This window comes from Solanum stenotomum, chromosome 7, assembly GCF_019186545.1.
Source record: "Solanum stenotomum isolate F172 chromosome 7, ASM1918654v1, whole genome shotgun sequence".
NCBI classification, from domain to species: Eukaryota; Viridiplantae; Streptophyta; class Magnoliopsida; order Solanales; family Solanaceae; genus Solanum; species Solanum stenotomum.
Window position 1 is genome coordinate 13,848,197 of NC_064288.1, and position 7,849 is coordinate 13,856,045.

Here is a 7,849-nt window from a genome sequence, read left to right on the forward strand (position 1 = left end):
TTTATCTAATTTTGTATGACCTAATATCCACGTTTCCGTTACAATTATCTTATGAATATGTTAAACTTTAGAAACCCAGCATTTACTTCTAAATACCATTGCTGGGTTAACAATTGTTCTATAGACAGTTGACTTGACTTTCAATTTGATAAACTACCGTACATTCTCCTGTGATTTAATTTTCTAAATTAGAGTGGCATTAATTTGTTTTCAATGTAACTAAACAGTATAAATAAAAGTAGTACAGTGAAAAGCGTAGTAACACCAATATCTTCACATGACATGTGTCTCTTGCATAATCCTGTAATACATTTTTACTTGCTAACTTCCATCATTTCAACGAGTGAATATTGCTCCTCTCAGTGTTTTATTTAGTGCTAAACATTCTTATAAACCCCAAAACCAAATTATAGCATGTAAGTCCTTTAGCTGACAATAACTTCTAATTATAATATATCAAGAGCTTCTCTGTAGGGATATTGGGTATAAAGAGAGCCTCTGCCGTGAGATCTCAACAACATTTCAAAACAGAACATGAAGAGATTCAACAAAGAAAAGAAGAGACCCAAACACGCAAGAGTAACTGTCTATGAAACCCCTGAGGATTCTAGTTACAAAGTAAATTCAATAACATAAAGGATCTTCTGTTGGGAAATTGCATCCTGGTCCTGAGTGAACGGCAGTGTATAATACATGGACATCAAATTGCTTGCCATAATAACATTTCAATCCTTTTATAAGAGTTATGTCCTAACCATCTTGTTGGTATTTCAACTATTCCACCCGGTTCTGCTACCTCCTACCAGCACAATTATATGGACCTGCTGCAAACCAAGATTTAGCCAGATGGGAAGGTAACACCTTGTCTCTGTGGAGTTTGAACCCTTCCAACCTTTGGGTTTAGAACCTCTCCTTTTGCAAATGAACAAAGTAAAGGTTATAACACTCAGTTCAGTGTTATAACCTCATAAATGTGCAGTTAGAATATATCTTTCTATTCACAAAGTAAATGAACATATTCATAGGAATTGATAGTCACTTCCCAGGATTCCAGAGGGAGGTTGTCTATTTTTAGAAGTACTCCTTCCGTCCCAATGTATATGATGTAGTTTAACTGGCACGGAGTTTAAGAAGAAAGATGAGACCTTTAAAACTTGTGGTCTAAAATAAATCATAGATGTTTGTGTGACTATAAATCATTTTATCAAGGCTAAAATGAACATTTAAAGTCAAATTGTTACTCCCTCTATCCCAATTTATGAAACACTGCGACTCCTTTTCTTCTTTAGTAAATCCAAAAAAGAATGACAGATTTATATATTTAGTAACAATTTAACTTAAAAATACCCATTTTACCCTTAGTAAAATGATTTATAGCCACACAAACATTTATGACTTACTTTAGACCACAAGTTTCAAAAGTCTTTCTATCTAACTACATCACATAAATTGAGAAGGAGGGCGTACTAAACATAGAATTGTGTCAATTCTTTTTGAGACGGATTAAAGAAGAAAGTGAGTCATATAAAGTGGAGCAGATGGAGTAGTACCTTTTGAGTGACGGTTCAAAACATAAAACAATGTCATTAGCAAATACAACACACTCAAGTTCAGTGTTATAAACCCATAAATGTGTGTTGTATTTCTGATCTCCTTTTTTTGTCTGGTAACCAAGAAATCCCCAAGGGCTAGGAGCGCACGGTTCAAACCCCAATGGTAATAGGCCAGTTCACCCTCTACTCCAATTCAAGACCAGGGTTATATTTGTGGTAGGTTTCAAGCGCGTGAGTACTGAGTGCGTCTAGCATAGGGGTAGAAAAATCAAACTCAATTAAGTTTGGCGGGTTATTGATCTGCCCATTTATTAGCTCATCCAATTTCATATGTAGCCCAAATTAACTCATGAGAAATTTTGCCAATTTTTTGTAAAGATCTTTTAAATTTTGATGTCATATATAGCCATAATAAATTACTTTTTCTTATTAGATACTAAAAAGTTTTAAAAGAACAAATAAAACAATTAAAACTTAGTAAAGATTGGGCGGGTCGGATTATGACTCATTACCTGACCCATTTTAACCCAAGCAAATTTTTTGCTTGGTTGGGTTGGGTCTTGACCCGTTTTGACCGCCTCAAATTTAACCCGTCCAATTGTCATCCCTAATCTAACACACACGGCATGCTGCACTCTTACAACTAGACCAAAGCCCTGGGGATAATTGTAAGTAGTAGCGTCAAGTTGTGCCAGTGCAGACAATTATTTGGGTGACTGTACTAATGAATTGCTTCATTAGCGTGTCACATAACACCCTTCACTTTAGTTTCTTGAGGAAGCCCACAAATACCAAGGAATTTGATTCTGCTATATCAGTTAACAAGGAGAGTCACATGTAGATATCAGATATCTGAATGTCTATAATCAACCTGCATGAAGTAGCCTAACTTATCTAACCCAGTCATGTATACCATAATTTATCTGGACACAACAAATTCTACAATTGTTGGTCATCCTTTCCCCCATAAAGTTCGAAGAAGGGTGATGCGCAGAGCCTTAGTCATTTGACATCAAACTTTTCTGATATCAATAGGTGAGAAATTGCTTTTAATGTCTACACTTATCTTAGCATTTTGAATACAACCAACCTGTAAAAACTTGCATCCCAGCTTTAGTCCAATTTGGGAGGAGAATCTTGATGATGATTGCAGAAAAGGCAGTAAAAGGGAATGTTCGTTACCTATGAGAAAAAGTTTCATGAAAGAAATACACATGGGCCTTCCATTCAAAAATATATAGCAACTCCTAATATAATATATTTTTGAAAGAAAAGACCATGCATATTGCTATCATGAAAATTAAACTTTTTCTAACATAGGCAAGCAAGCGTTTGCTCAAGATTCACACTCCCAAAACCAAAATTGGTCTTACAATTATTCTTCACGTTGGGGTGGTAGTCTTTGAATACAAGATAATCATTTTTGTGTCATATCAGATGGATAAGGAACAAAACAAAAATTTATAGGCACCATGCAACGTTGACCTTCCTTTCATGTTTGGACGACACAGCCAATTCTAGTTATTATTCATCTAATTTCTGCATTGCAAACTTCATTCACCAGAATATTTTCTGAACCAGTATATATGAGACACCCTATCTAATATTTATCAATTACTTCTACAAAATCACCAATTACCAATGGAGACAAGAAAATATAGCTTATATCTATGCTACTTTAAGGTAGCAGCTTTGCCAGACAACTGAAGCCCGAGAAAAAGGTAATATGAATTTATTCTACCTACACCAAAGTGTGAAGAGGAAACACTTGAAACCCTAAACTGACAACTTCATCACTCAACTAGACCATCACCTCAGCTTATGCATATTTATCCTAAGTGATCCTAAAGAGTAAAGTTTGGGTGCAAATTCAAGCTCAAGTTTTATCTACACTTGTTTAGTTCAAGCCTATTGGGCATTTAAAGTAATTCTCAAAATTTACTGGAGTTCTTAAAGTAATCCTCTCTAACATACTTCTTTTTGGGATAACTGAGAATCTCCCCCGTGAGTTAGCTGGCCAAACCCCAGTTGGCCAACAGGTTTGAAACTCGGTAGAGTATGAGCCCATCACTCCAATCTCAAATACCACGCTTCGTGTCAGTGGCAGGAAGTGAACTCGTGATGTGCTCCCAATCAACATGTACCAAGCCATGCCTTTTAGTCTTGTGGTGATAAACTTGCCATTTGGAAAGTTGGAAAGTTGGAATTAAAGAGTTGCTAAAAAGGGAAAGATGTATTCTTTTTAAAACGGACTCAAAAGGAAAGTAGGACAAATAAATTGAAACAGAGGGAGTATAAAACAAAGATTTTTACTATTTATTTTTTGATAAAGCAAAGACACTTACAATTTGCTTAGGTTACCATACTTTTATATGAAAATGCTATGAGAAAGGGAGTATCAACAGCATGATTAGAGTGAAACCAGCACCAATCAAAGTTTATATGTTCATGAGATAGCCAACACCAGAGGCAACTAAGAAAGTTCCCCAAACAATATGCCCGTCTTTTTTCTTCAAACATGTGCTTGGCAAGGATTGACAATAAAAGAAAAGGGAGACCACCTCTTGAATTGCTATGTGAAACTATAATTATTATACAATGCAAACTTGAAATGTGTTTGGGAAGGATTGACAATAAAAGAAAAGGGAGAAACCACCTCTTGAAACTTATAAATAAATTGTTATGCAATGAAAACTTGACATGTGCTTGGATTATTACCTCTCTCAAAAATAAAGCTTGACATGTTCCTGGGAAAGATTGACAATAAAAGAAAATGGAGAAACCACCTCTTTAATCACCATATGAAACTCATAAAGTATTACGCAATGAAAACTTGGCATGTGCTTGGATTATTACCTTTCTCAAAAACAAAGCTTGACATGTTCTTGGGAAGGATTGATAATAAAAGAAAACAGAGAAACCACCTCTTTAATCGCCATATGAAACTTATAAAGTATTATACAATTAAAACTTTGTTGGAAATCCTTTTGAGATACTAGAATCATTTTTCCAACAAACTTGGCATGTGCTTGGATTGTTACCTTTCTCAAAAGCAAAGCTTGACATGTTCTTGGGAAGGATTGACAATAAAAGAAAACGGAGAAACCACCTCTTTAATTGCCATGTGAAAACTATAAATTATTATGCAAAGAAAACTTGCAGGGCCCATATTCAAGAATCAAATGGCAGCAAGCACACAGAAAGGACAATTAAGTAGCAGACAAGATGTTGCTTAGTCATGAATTTCCAGATAAGTGTTACTTAATCATGAAAATATATTACCCCCTGAAAATTGACATTATACACCGATATAAACTTCAAAATTAAAAAGTGCATTTGAAATAATTTCCCCAGCCGCTAAGAATGGTAAATTTTTTTATAAACAATTGAAAACTAAAACACTAAACTGAAGTAGAAAAAGAAAAATGCTAAAACTAAGATAGATGTAGTAGAAAAGTTAAAGTTGAGTACTAACTTTATGTGTGAGGGAGAAGTGACAAGCCAAACAGGAGATGCTCGTAGGACTAGCTTGTTAACTCCATCAAGCATATGTTTAACCATCACCAAAATTGAAATTACATGCCTGCACATGCTCATTTTCTTTATCAACATACTTGGACCAAAGAGGCCGAATAATTGCATTATCGAGCCATGGTTTCATATTCCCATTGAAGTGGACCACAGCAGCATTGTCGATATCATCCACGTTGATGATTGGATTAAAGCGAGGGTCCAATACATGACAAGACCTATCAAGTACCTTTGTTGTGGAGTAAAATGTGATCAAACCTGGAGGCAATGTTCCCAATTTCCATAATTTCCGATTTTCATTCTGCAAAATATTTGCTGCTCTATTAGTCAGAATGAATAAACTTGTTGTTAAAGTAGTCCTGGAACAATTTACTTAAACCCAGCGACGACGAAATAGGACAATGTCGCTTTTAGCAATACAAAACCTAGAGAAATATACTTGCAGTTAAAGTAATCCTGGAACGAGTTACTTATACCCAGTTTAGAAATAGGACAATGTGACTTTTAGCAATACAAAACCTAGAGTGTAATCACACACACTATATGGAGAAGCAGAAGACATCTGCAAGCATAAATAGGGGAGATATACTTGCCTGATACAGAACACTATGACTGCAACTAAATCTAGAAACTAACATATTCAAAGAAGCTAACTGCATCTCACCATGTTCTGCCAGTAATGGTACTCTTCAGTGGACTTCTCCCTCCTCCAAGCATCTAAGTCAAAAAAATTCATTCCAAAAGCCCATGCACATGCTTTGGGGTTAAACTTGTTTTTGATCAATGGATGTGAGAAATTCATGAACTGTCCATATCGATAGAATGAACCAAAGAATGTCTCTACAGCTCCCATCCATATCTATTTTCCATAGGCCTGTCAGATCTCTCTGAACAGCTACATCATCACCCAAGAATAAAATCCTGTGCAGATTGGGATACATTTCGGGCAAATAGAACATAAGGTGGTTCAATATTGACAGATATACGGGGTTCCTGAATTTCTTGGTTGCATGCATCTTTGCAGATTGAAGTTGCTTAAGTAGTTGAAGAACTTAAAATCTTCAACAACCTTCACTTCAATGTGAACTCCACTGTAATCTTTCATCTTGAACATAACTTGCATAGCCCAAAAATTCACTTTATCAGTCACAACATGAAACACGTGCAGTGATGGATTTTTCGAATTCTGTACAGCTGAGTTCACAACAACTGAAGCAGCAAGCACATTATCAGAGAAAATTGCATAATGATAAAGCTTAGGATCCTCAAACTCCGATGGAGTAGGGTTCCCATCATCTATGTATTTCTCCAAATGTGCAATTCGTTCTTCCATTAACCTCATTGACAAACAATGCATGCTCTCTGGAATAGACTTTGCAGCTATCCAAGCACCTTGCTTCCTTGCCTGGGTTAATTGCTCCATGAGTGCAAAGACAGTGTCTTTTACCCTTGAGTTAAAAGGATCCGATTTTAAGCCTAGAATGGACCTATTATTAGATTCAACTCCGTACAAATCACCCTATTTATACAAAAATCATGGAATTAATACATAAAAAGGCACAAATAAAGGCATAGAAGATTGAACAGCAAGGGATAAGACTTACTAGACGATGATGAGAAAGATTGCAGGGGGAGACGTAGAGAAAAGAGAGGGATAATAAAAGGAAAAAGGCAACCGCGACAAAAATGGTGAATACAGTGCTTGAATGGCCGATTCTCCGAATGGAGCTCTGAAGATCTCCATTGAAACTGGCCGGAGTTGAGCAGTTCTGAGAAGCACCGATTATATTAAACTGACAGGGAAGATGCAACAATAAGAGAGTGGATTCCGCAGCAATCGGCTCCGCAGACCACATTATTGTTATTCATTTCATTTATTGTTAATTCTTGTGCTTATCCACTCATTTCTAGTTTTCAACTTATCTTTTATTTTAAACTAGCTACTTATCTGTTACCACGTTTGAAGTAAAATTTTTTTTTTTACCTTTTATCCTAAATTGAGTTTGTTTGGATTGACTTAAAAGTTTGATCAAATCTACTTTAATTCATTTTTAGTTTTTGGGAGTGTTCAAAATTAAAATTAAAATAAATTAAAAATGACTTTAAAAAGTTAAAAAACAAAAGTAGGACTCTCATTACTTTTTATTTTTTGACTTAAATCTTGTTTGGTTTGACTTAAAAGTTGGTCGAATCTACTTTGAAGTCATGTGTAGCTTTTGGAAATGTTTGGCAAGTAAAAAATAATTTATTTTTTAAAAAAAGAAGTTTAAAATGACTTTTAAAAAGTTAAAAACTTAAAGTAGGTCTCCCCCTACTTTTTTTTTTTCTTAAAAACTACTCTATTTAAGTCAATCCAAACGGGCTCTTACTACTTTTATTTGTTACTACATTTGAAGTCATCTTTTTTTAGCGTATGCAATTACTTTTAAAATTTAAACATGTTAATATATTAATATGATTATAAGTCCAAGACGTTGGTACACTTGCACTCCACAAAAAGAAAAACGAAGAAAGATACAGGTAGGGTCAACACAGGGCAACACGCACTGAGTAGATATTATTGGTCGATTCAAAATAGAAATTAATATGCATAAAGTATAACAGGAAATCAACTATAACCAGAGGCGGATCCAGAATTCGGAGGCTAGTGTGCCATGTCTTCTAAATGGTAAACGGGTCGGTTTCTTCATTTTAGGTTATGATTCGGGTTATTTAGTTTTTTCGATTTCTATAAATACATTGATCAAATATACATAATTTGTAAT

The 7,849-nt window shown here is 35.0% G+C and overlaps 1 pseudogene across 1 annotated transcript; it reads right to left on the reverse strand.

Annotated features, from left to right (window-relative positions):
- Positions 1 to 365: 365 nt before the first annotated feature.
- On the reverse strand, positions 366 to 6,955 carry LOC125870565 (galacturonosyltransferase 8-like; annotated as a pseudogene). The gene is made up of 4 exons (XR_007446911.1): positions 6,689 to 6,955; positions 5,749 to 6,603; positions 4,410 to 5,385; positions 366 to 4,271 (listed from the first exon to the last, which is right to left on the reverse strand). The product of XR_007446911.1 is annotated as a galacturonosyltransferase 8-like (transcript).
- Between the last annotated feature and the right edge of the window lie 894 nt (positions 6,956 to 7,849).